We start from the raw sequence: 10,224 nt of genomic DNA, 5'->3' as shown, positions 1-10,224 counted from the left end.
GAACGTTAACATGCTAAATAATTCTGAATAGTTGGGGGCCACACTCTCACTGTGTTCTCATTGGAATGATGAAGCCAAACAAGGGCAAGGAAGGTCGAGGTGCACACAAAATAAGGCATGGTGAAGAGCTGAGAGCATGCATCACTGACAGGGTTACCACATGACTTCATATACACTAGGACAATTTTGGGATAGTTAGGCTTTTCAACTAAAAGATACCTGCAACAGGATAAACAAACCAGAATGCATTGTGATGCAAGTTGAAAAGCTTGATCAGTCCCAATGAACATTTGGTAGCCTGAATGCATGCCTACCACAGGCTTCCCCTGGTTCCTAAAGAATGACAAATACATACTCGAATTGTGTTGCAGTAACTGTGATTTTAGAACCTGAAATGCTAACGAAAATTGCTTTTGGAGAAATTCTGTCCTGGGAGCTGTCAGCGAGAAGATCCCAAAATAAGAGAGTATCCCAGTAAATAAGAAAGAGTTGAGTCGAGTTAAGTGGAGAATTTGGTTTACGGTACAGCAGGGTAAACAATCACAGACTTCGAAGGCGGGGGCCCTCCTGGTCTTTGTGGTGATTGAATCAATGTAAGTATGCATGACACATTTCATATGTAATTCATTTATGGGTGGTTGTTTTTTTGTTACAAACATAACCTCATAAATTGAGCTCTGCCAGTAGTTTTAAGGTTAAAGAGGAAAAACAAAAAGGGCTCCCAAGTGGCCTATCCAGTAAAGACACTCCACGTGGAGTGCAGGATGTGCTCTGTAGCCTAGATGTCATCGGTTCAAGTCCAGGCTCTTCCACAACCAACCGTGGACAGGAGCTCCCATGGGACGGCGCACAATTGGCCTAGCGCCACCCGGGGGTGGGAAGGGTCTAGGTCGGCCAGGGCGTCCTCGGCTCACCACACACCAGCAACCCCTGTAGTCTGGCTGGGCGCCAGCAGGCTTGCCTGTAAGCTGCCCAGAGCTGTGTTGTCCTCCAACACTGTAGCTCCTGGGTGGCTCTATGGTGAGTCCGCAGTCTGAAAAGAAAGTGGTGGGCTGACAGCACACGCTTCGGAAGACAGCATGTGTTCATCTTCACCACTCCTGAGTCAGTGCAGGGGTGGTAGCAGTGAGCTGAGCCTAAAAATAATTGGAGATATCAAATTGGGAGAAAATAATACAAATAATTGGCAACAACTAAATAAATAAAAGAGGAAAAACAGTGCACTATTTTAGAGTTTGTAATTCCCAAGTAGGGATCAGATGCTTGATGAACAGTTTTCGTTGGCTTTTTTTGTAGTTTAAAAATAGGTTATAACATGCTGAACAAAAAGCTGTGCTATAATATAGTATCAGAGAACCGGCCCTACCCCCACACACACCTGTTCAATGAAACAGTTCTTAACTGCTTAAATACTGTGCAAATCCTCAGGTTAATGCTGGTCTCAACATTTCTGCAATTCACAGAGGGGTTGGGATAACAGTACAAGTGAATCCTGCTTGAGCAGGATATTGAATGCACAGAAGTGTGTTTTGGGGGAGATGCAAATAAAAAAATAGTTAACTGTGTGTAGAGATAAATAATACTGGATTGTACGGTACATTTCTTTTTTTCTAAATGTATCGGTAAGGGTATGGAAAATATTAACATCAAAGCTATTTCAATTGATTTATTTTTATATGACTTCATTGTTTAATTATGGGTTGCAGATCTGATGAAATGTTATGGACATATTAAACCCATTAATATTAATATTATTTAGTTTAATATTTGATAGGTATACTCAACAATAATTTTTACTTATATATCTCGTAGCAATTTTAGCAAACAATTTTTTTAGCTGGCCCCTAAAATGCAGTCAGTCAGCATCCTCCAAAGTGAGCATTCAAAAGCATGATGCTTATGCAGATTTACATATTATAGGAGGAAATGTTGATGTTCATTGCGTTAGTTGAAATAGGAGAGATTGAAATACTGAGAATGAAAATTGAAATATGTTGGGACAATAAAATCTTTGCATATTAAAATTGAAAAGGTCACAGAATATATCCCCCAACCCCCCACCCCATAGTAAAAAAAACATATTTCTAGTGTTTGAGAAGGTCATGGGACATTTCCTGCTTTTCTTTTAACTAAGGATAGTTTTTAACAAGTTGAACAGTTGAGACAGCGTGGTATTAGAGTGCTTCATTCTGCACTCAGATCAGAACAGCCCATTTTACATTTTGTAGTCCACTTGCCTACCCAAAGTGTGTCATGTTGAATTGCTATGAATGTTTCAGGATTGCTTTCAAATGGGCAGTCAGTTTAATGTGGGCCTGGCTCCTGCTTTACCAGGCTTAAGGATTTAGTGGTTGCCTAGTCACCGGTTTCAATTGAAATGTCTGGAAAAAAGAAGAAAAATGACCTGAATATAAGAGACAGGAAACTGAATTATTAAATCAGTATGGGTGAGTCCTGGGGTGAAGGACCCAGAGGCATGATATTTAGGTATGTAGCTCTTATATGCCTGCCTGTTTTAACGATGTACCAAAGATTAGTTCAAGGGAAGCGGAGCAGAGCGTGCCTGTTGTGTCTGGAGCGGGGAAGTGGAGCGGGAATCGTAAGCAGTTAAGCAGAATAGAAGAAGGAGAGGGGTGGTGAATATTATGAGCGGAATTTTGTCACCACTCCGCTCCGCTCACATTCTTTGTTTTGAGCAATACTGCAACTAGATCCAAATCTATAAAAATATGTAAATTGGCCTAGTAATTTATCCCTGGAAACTCGGGTGACATGAATTCCAGGACAGGTGCAACAATGTAAACACGTCAAGCTAGCTTCAGGATAGATCAAAGTTGCCTGAAGCTGTTCATAATCCATGAAAAGTAATGAATGTTATTTTAAGTTATCCAGGATGATTGGAGACAACACAGAAAGGCAGGTATTGTTGTTACTTAGATAGATGTGATACTGGCTGATAACAACGATCTGCACATGTTATAGATTATACAGATTGTATCAAAAGCAGAACATGTTGCCCAAAGGCCAAAGAAACAGAGTGCAAAAAATCGGTGCTTTCAGTATTTGACATGAAAATCCTATGGTACAGTACCTTTTTGTAAGAGCTTGCTCTTTGCTCAAAACTAAAACAAAATGGTTTATGTGTTTGTAAGCTAGATGATAACAGTTAATAAACTAAAAAAACACCCCTTAAAATAAAGCATGACCAATCAATATAAAGCAATAAATACAAATCAAAACCATAATAGAAACTTATATTGAAAACTTTGAAGACAGACAACCTGAGCACAAGGAGGAATACAATAATAGTTCTGCATCCCAATCAAACATGTGCTGCACAATAACTGAAGGAAGCCCTTAGATTACCCTCGCAATGAGCTACACCACAGCACCATACACACTTGCACTTAGATTACCCTCACAATGGGCTACACCTCAACACCATATGCACTTGCACTTAGATTATGCAGCTGAGTCATGCAGCAAGACAATGATCCGAAACACACAAGCAAGTTTACATCAGAATGGTTGAAGAACAATTTAAAATTTTGGAATGGCCTAGTCAAAGTCCAGACCTAAACCCCATTGAGATGTTGTGGCAGGACCTGAAACTAGCAGTTTATGCTCAAAAACCCACAAATGTCACTGAGTTGAAGCAGTTCTGCATGAAGGAGTGGGCCAAAATTCCTCCACAGCGCTGTGAGAGACTGATCAATAACTACAGGAAGCGTTTGGTTGCAGTTATTGCTGCTAAAGGTGGCATAACCAGTATAAGGGGGCGATTACATTTTCACATGGGGGCATTGGGTGTTGCATAACTTTCTTTAATAAATAAATTAAATAAGTATCAAAATGTTGTGTTATTTGTTGGGTCCCTTTTTATTTAATATTTGATTTTAGTTGAAGATCTGATAACATTCAGTGACAAAATATGTCAAAAATAGTCGTATTATCCAGGTCCCCCCCGTTTATACAAAGTCACAGTACTGTGTGTGTGTGTGTGTGTGTGTGTGTGTGTGTGTATATATATATATATTATATATATATATATATATATAGATAATATATATATATGCGTTGTGAATTGTGTGGTAAATCATTAAAAGATGTATCGCTCTTCAATGTCTGAGTCCAGTTTAACTGCTACCGAGACTTAATCCATATCTAAAGGGTGTAAAAACAATCTTCTTAAAGGTGAAAAAGGTTAGGTTGTACAATTGTTTTAATGATTTTAAATCTAAGGATTACAAAATAAAAATGTACTTATGGATTTAGTCAAAAGTTTTCTATTGTGCATTAAACTGCTGGAAGATTGATTGCACATAAACATCCGAGGTTTACAAACTGGAGGCACATTTTCTGCTAAGTATTTCTGTGATAACCGAAAGAAGATTAAATGACAAAAATCTGAATCTAATTAAAACAATAAGTCTGTGTAACATTAACAGATTGCACAATATGTGAGCCATTGAAAATGGAATCAGTTTTACTTATTTGGCATTGAGCCTGTTAAATAGATGTTTCTGAACAAACTAACCCATATTCATGATTTACAGTGCCAGTGGGGTGCATATTTTCCAAATTCAAATAAATTATAAATTGACCTATTGTTTTTTTTTCAGTGAAACACTTGAGGGGATGAAAAACAAGATTTTTTTCTGCTTTTCTACACTGGCTCAGCATAATGTTTAATGCCTCAGTAATTTGCTCTCTAATGCATGTCCCTGTTGTATAGGCAAAAAAAAAAAAGCAGATCACAAGGTTATCTTTATGGCAGCATGGTTCTCCTGAGCAGAATGCAGTTGATGAAGTACTGCTTTATGTGAGGGACATTTCAGACAGCATAAAATATTTCTTCTTGTATTACAGAAGCTGATCGTGTTCTAAAGGGGTTGCAGGAGCTCCACATGGGAAAGTCATCTTAAACTGAAAGGCTCTTTAATTGGGTATTCAAAAAAGGACATATAAGGACTGTGGCCACACTGTACAATGAACGCAGTGGAGAACTAGAAACCTGCTGGAGCAGATCCACAGAACAGGCTTGCATTGCTGCTGGTTTCTTGTCAAAGTCATTGTCCTCACTTGCTTTGAAAAGCCATTCTTCTTTCCAGCAACAATGAAATCTTTCTCTACATTCAAGTTTTAAGCATGTAAAAGTTAAATCTTTCTTGACATGTTTACAGATACCAAGCAGGCCACAGAATCCCTTAATTATACAATTCAAGCAGTTATACGGCAATTATCATTCACTATTATATTAGTCATATAGTAGTACCCCTACTATCTTAGTCATATAGCAGTATCCCTTATTGTTGCATTATATATATATATATATATATATATATATATATATATATATATATATATATATATATATATATATATATATATATATAAAATACAGTTGTAGTCAAAAGTTTACATACCTCAATGGAAATTTATAATTTATAATTATTTATTTCAGCAACTGTATTGCAAAACTCAAAAAATGCTAATTCAGAATGCTAATTGATGCTATGATAGTATTGTCTACAAGTTGCTAGAAATTTCAAGATGATAATGCAGAACCTAATTCTAGAAAGTAAATGCTGCACTGTAGCTGAACATTCTTAGAGAGTATAAAAGGGTTAGGCACAGAATGATTGCTGTCATTACCAATTTGTCAATATGGGGAAAAGTAAAGCACTATCTGAAGACCATAGGCAGGAAATTATTTATTGTCATAAAGCTGGAGAAGGATACAACAAGATTTCCAAGCATCTGAGTATCCCCATTTCAACTATTGTTTCTATTATCAAGTTCAAGACTCATGGTACTGTCACAATGGTCTGGAAGAAAGAAGGTTCTTTCACCAAGCTCAAGTAGAAGAATTGTGAGGAATGTTAATGACAATCTGAAATTGACTGCCAAAGATGTTCAAAGTATATTGGCTGCAAGGGGGACCTGGGTTTCCATTTCAACCATAGGTTAAGTATTGCATGGTGAAGGTCTCAATGGTTGCAGGCCAAGGAAAAAAGCCGTAATAATAATAATGATAATAATACCTTTAGTCATACATCACTACAGGACACACAATAAAACAGCAAAATGTTTTACCAATAAAACCACATAATAATAAAAAAAAAAAACCCAACCCAATCCCACCCCATATGACATATCCCCAAGCATGAAGGCTGTCAAACTAAATACCATAAGCCAGAGTAAACAAGTGTGATTTTAATTTGGAGTTAACAAACAGCCTTATCTGATATCTTTTTACAGTGGTTTTGAAGGTTTTTAGTATTATACTCTTCCAGACTTCAGTTGTTCAAACAGAAGTTTCCTGATGTGATAGAACAACACGTTACAGCTGGTGCTTTCACTAACAATCGACAGTTGGGATAATACATCAACAAAAAAATGTTGAAGGACCACCTGCTATTGTTAACTGCAACACCTGCAGCTTTAAAGACTCAATTTACAAACTCAGACTGGCACTGTATTTTTTGATTTATATAATCGGTACTGCTTGTGATCGCTACACACATTTCTATTAAACCAAAAAAAAAAAGAACCCTTTGTGTGAAGAACATTGGCTCAGTGTTAAGTATTACAAGATAGTTTTAAAGATAATGGACAATTAAATTCGGCAAGAAACCCAACAGTTGTGCTTAGTCAGACCAATGTTTGTGCCGACACTATTGGTGCCAGTAATCATCCCAGTAAACAAGAGGTCCTCCCAGATGTCACATACTGCAGCATGCCAATGCTCTTTGCAATTTGGCTGAATGCTTGTACTCAACTGGCAAAATTTAACTCAGCCCTAGTTAGCAGGGTCACTACTCACACTTAAGCTAATTTTAAAAACTAGTTGTGGATTTTGCATTAACTACCCTTAACAAACATGTAGTCCAATATTTAGACTGAAGAGAAAGTACGATTATTTTTTCAGTAATAGTTACTTATTGTTTTTTTTTTTTTAAAACTAGACTATTTTCACTAAAAGTTAAAATAAATTTTCATTAAAAGTTGTTTAATGTTGGTTGTTCTGAACCTTAACCCAGTGCCAATATCCGAAGTTCAATTCAATGCATACAGCTTAGCAAGTATAGCATTGAATAAACACATAGCGGTCTTGTAAAGATGGTAAAGGTTTTTTTTTTTTTTTTTAAATAAATTTAGTCATCTCCAATTTTTTTTACCTCGGTTAAAATATATGATGCAAACAATTTTCCATCCACATTTTTTTAAGTTACAGAAATGTTAATGCTGCTGCAATGGAAAAGCCCTCCCTGTAATAGATGTAATTGTGAAATTTACAAAATGTGAAAACTTTTTCATGCAGGACACAGATCACAGTACAATATGTGGTATATTATTTAAAACACATGAGGTAGCTGTGATATCCATTTTTAAATGATCTACTGTCTCAATAGTAGAGAAGCACTTTGTCTTCACGCTTGATAGAAATCCCAATATATTAAACCTCCATCCACTGAGAAATAAAAATGTGACATTTATTCAAGCATAAACATTCTCCAGTATGACAGCTATAAAAAGCTAGCAACACACTTAACACAAACTGTATTTTAGAGAATTAAGCAGACATATCCCTTATTGCAGTGGATGGCTGAATGAATTACAGTGCACTCAGTAAAGCAGATTCCCAGTGGAATGCATTTCATTCATCTGTCAGTGCAGTGTGTAGAAGTGCCAGGGATGTTGATGCCCGCTGCCGCTGATGAATTGGACGATCCTGCAGATTCTCTATTGAATTTAGTTCTGGGGATTGTGGACATCGCAGAAGTGCAGGTTCCGGTTTATTCATGTTTCTAGAAGCACTGCGTGATGCACCTGATCTTCTGAAAAAAGTAGTTTCCTGCCTAATTCTCTATGTACAGTTCTGCTTGTTGACATGGCATTGAGTATCTGATGTCCCAATTGCAGTAACACATATTGCATGAGGAGTTTTAAATAGCCACAATTTGTCAAATGAGGGCTAGTAGTAACTGGATAAGCACATTTACAATTCTTTTAAAAATATATTGATATTGATTTAGCCAAAAATTATCTTAGAAATGTTTCCTTCAGATACACTTTGACCACTACACAGAGCATACATTACTGTATTTAATAAAAATCCTATACTGTTTTTAATATGAACCACTTTAGTGCTCATACAAAATGTGGATCCTTATGCACTATTTGTGTCCTTCTACCTATCTGGTGAACATTTTATCAGACTCCTAGCCTCCTATAAACCTTTCAGATTCAACTGGGCAATAATATGATAAAATCCTTAACAGAAAAAATGTGTAGGGATGAAAACATAAGAAAATGTACAAATGGCCCATCTAAGCTCACCTGGTTCCTTGTAGCAGATATCAAAACTTTTGTCAAGTTGGATCTTAAAGGATCCCAGTGATTCTGCCTCAACAACATGATTAGGTAACCCATTCCACCCCCTCCCCTCTGTTCTAAGTCGGTTTCCACTTAATTTACAGCTGTGTCCTCTTGTCCTGGTTTCTGTATTGCACTTAAAGTAAATTACTGGGGGTTGTTTGGCATTTTTATTTTATTATAAATTATTTAGGAGACAAAAAAGAGATTATAATGATACCATACATAATGAAAACAATAAAAAAGCATGCTCCGTCAGCTTAATAAACTACCCCCACCCCCCACCCTTTTTTTAAAAAACGGTTTTCTTTTTCTTCTTAGGAATCGGACAAAGTTGTTTCAATGTTTTATGAAACATTATTTCAGAACATGTTTAACTGAGCTCCGCCATTGGTCCAGGGCCTGGTTCATCAGAATTCTTCTTTTCATTCCAGTTAACTTGGACATTGTCCAGAATGGCAGGTGTGTTAATTGCACAAGCAGTCTTAATTTTATCCTGTAAAATCAGCATGATAGTTTATTATAACAAAATAAAAATAAATAATTTACACACACAAATATAGAAACATAATGTATAAAATACAATACATATGCCATTCAATACACTTGTTTGAGTCTATTTACTCCACCTCACAATGTACGAGATTTAACACACGTACATGGCTGCCTGTAATTTGCAATAGATAGTCACTGGCAGGACACAGCTGGGATCATTTTACTCAATGTTAGGTCCAAATGATTGCCATCCAGCTGGATGGAAAACAAAAAGTCAGGAAACTAACACTAGCTGTAAACCACCAATCTCAATTAAATCACACCTGCCTACTGGTCAGACACAGAGGAGAGAAACAAGTCACATGAAGCCTGCACAATATCCAGACAAAACAGACTTAGATTAAATGAAAATCGTTCATGAACAGTGTTGTTCATCAGGCTGATGCCTCCTTCAACAGCCACGAATCACCTTGTGAAAACGTGTCAAGGAAAGTAAACCCACTAGCCATGAGAAAAAGTCACTGAAGGAAGCCTGATATGATTCTACCAAATTAGCACTGGGGATGAGCTCCACAGGTACTGTACTGCTTTAAATACATCTGTGATAATAACACACAACCCAATCAGGTTTTAAATACAACTATAGTGAAAAGAGTGAAATCAAAAACCAGAGCAAAAACAAACACAACTAACAAATATACGTATTGCTTTTGTAGTGAACATTATGAATAAAGAGTGCATTAAAACAGTGCCTGTTTTTGTGCACTGCCATACCTAAACTATAACTCAGGTGTGTATGTTAAGTATGTGTACACGTTCAACCATTTCTAATTTGCTTTTTTGACTCCATGCAGATTTCCAACTGTTTTGACAGGATATATATATATATTTTTGCATTTTGTTTTCAATTCTAAAAGGTAACATTTAATAAGCTGTAAATACAAGACCAGTTCATGTAAGTTTTATACAACCCAGTAGTGTTATTTTAACTGTGTTAAGTAAGCATGTGGTATTGCTTTTGCTCAGTACTATCTGAATTATAATATTTTATAGTTTAAGTTTTTTTATGTATTACCCTCACTGTAGTGTAATCATCCTTCTCCTCCTCAAGCACCTCCCCACCCTGGGCGGCACTAGGCCAGTTGTGCGCTGCCCCCTGGGAACTCCCATCCACGGCCTGCAGTGGAATAGCCTGGACCCGAACTGGCGACCTCCAGCCTATTCGGTGCATCTTGCATTCAACACGGAGCGCCTTTACTGGATGTGCCACTCGGGAGCCTACTTATCACCACTTTACCATTATTATTATTATTATTATTATTATTATTATTATTATTATTATTATTATTA

Source organism: Polyodon spathula, chromosome 15, assembly GCF_017654505.1.
Source record: "Polyodon spathula isolate WHYD16114869_AA chromosome 15, ASM1765450v1, whole genome shotgun sequence".
In the NCBI taxonomy this organism is placed as follows: domain Eukaryota; kingdom Metazoa; phylum Chordata; class Actinopteri; order Acipenseriformes; family Polyodontidae; genus Polyodon; species Polyodon spathula.
Note: the sequence above shows the minus strand (reverse complement) of the source record.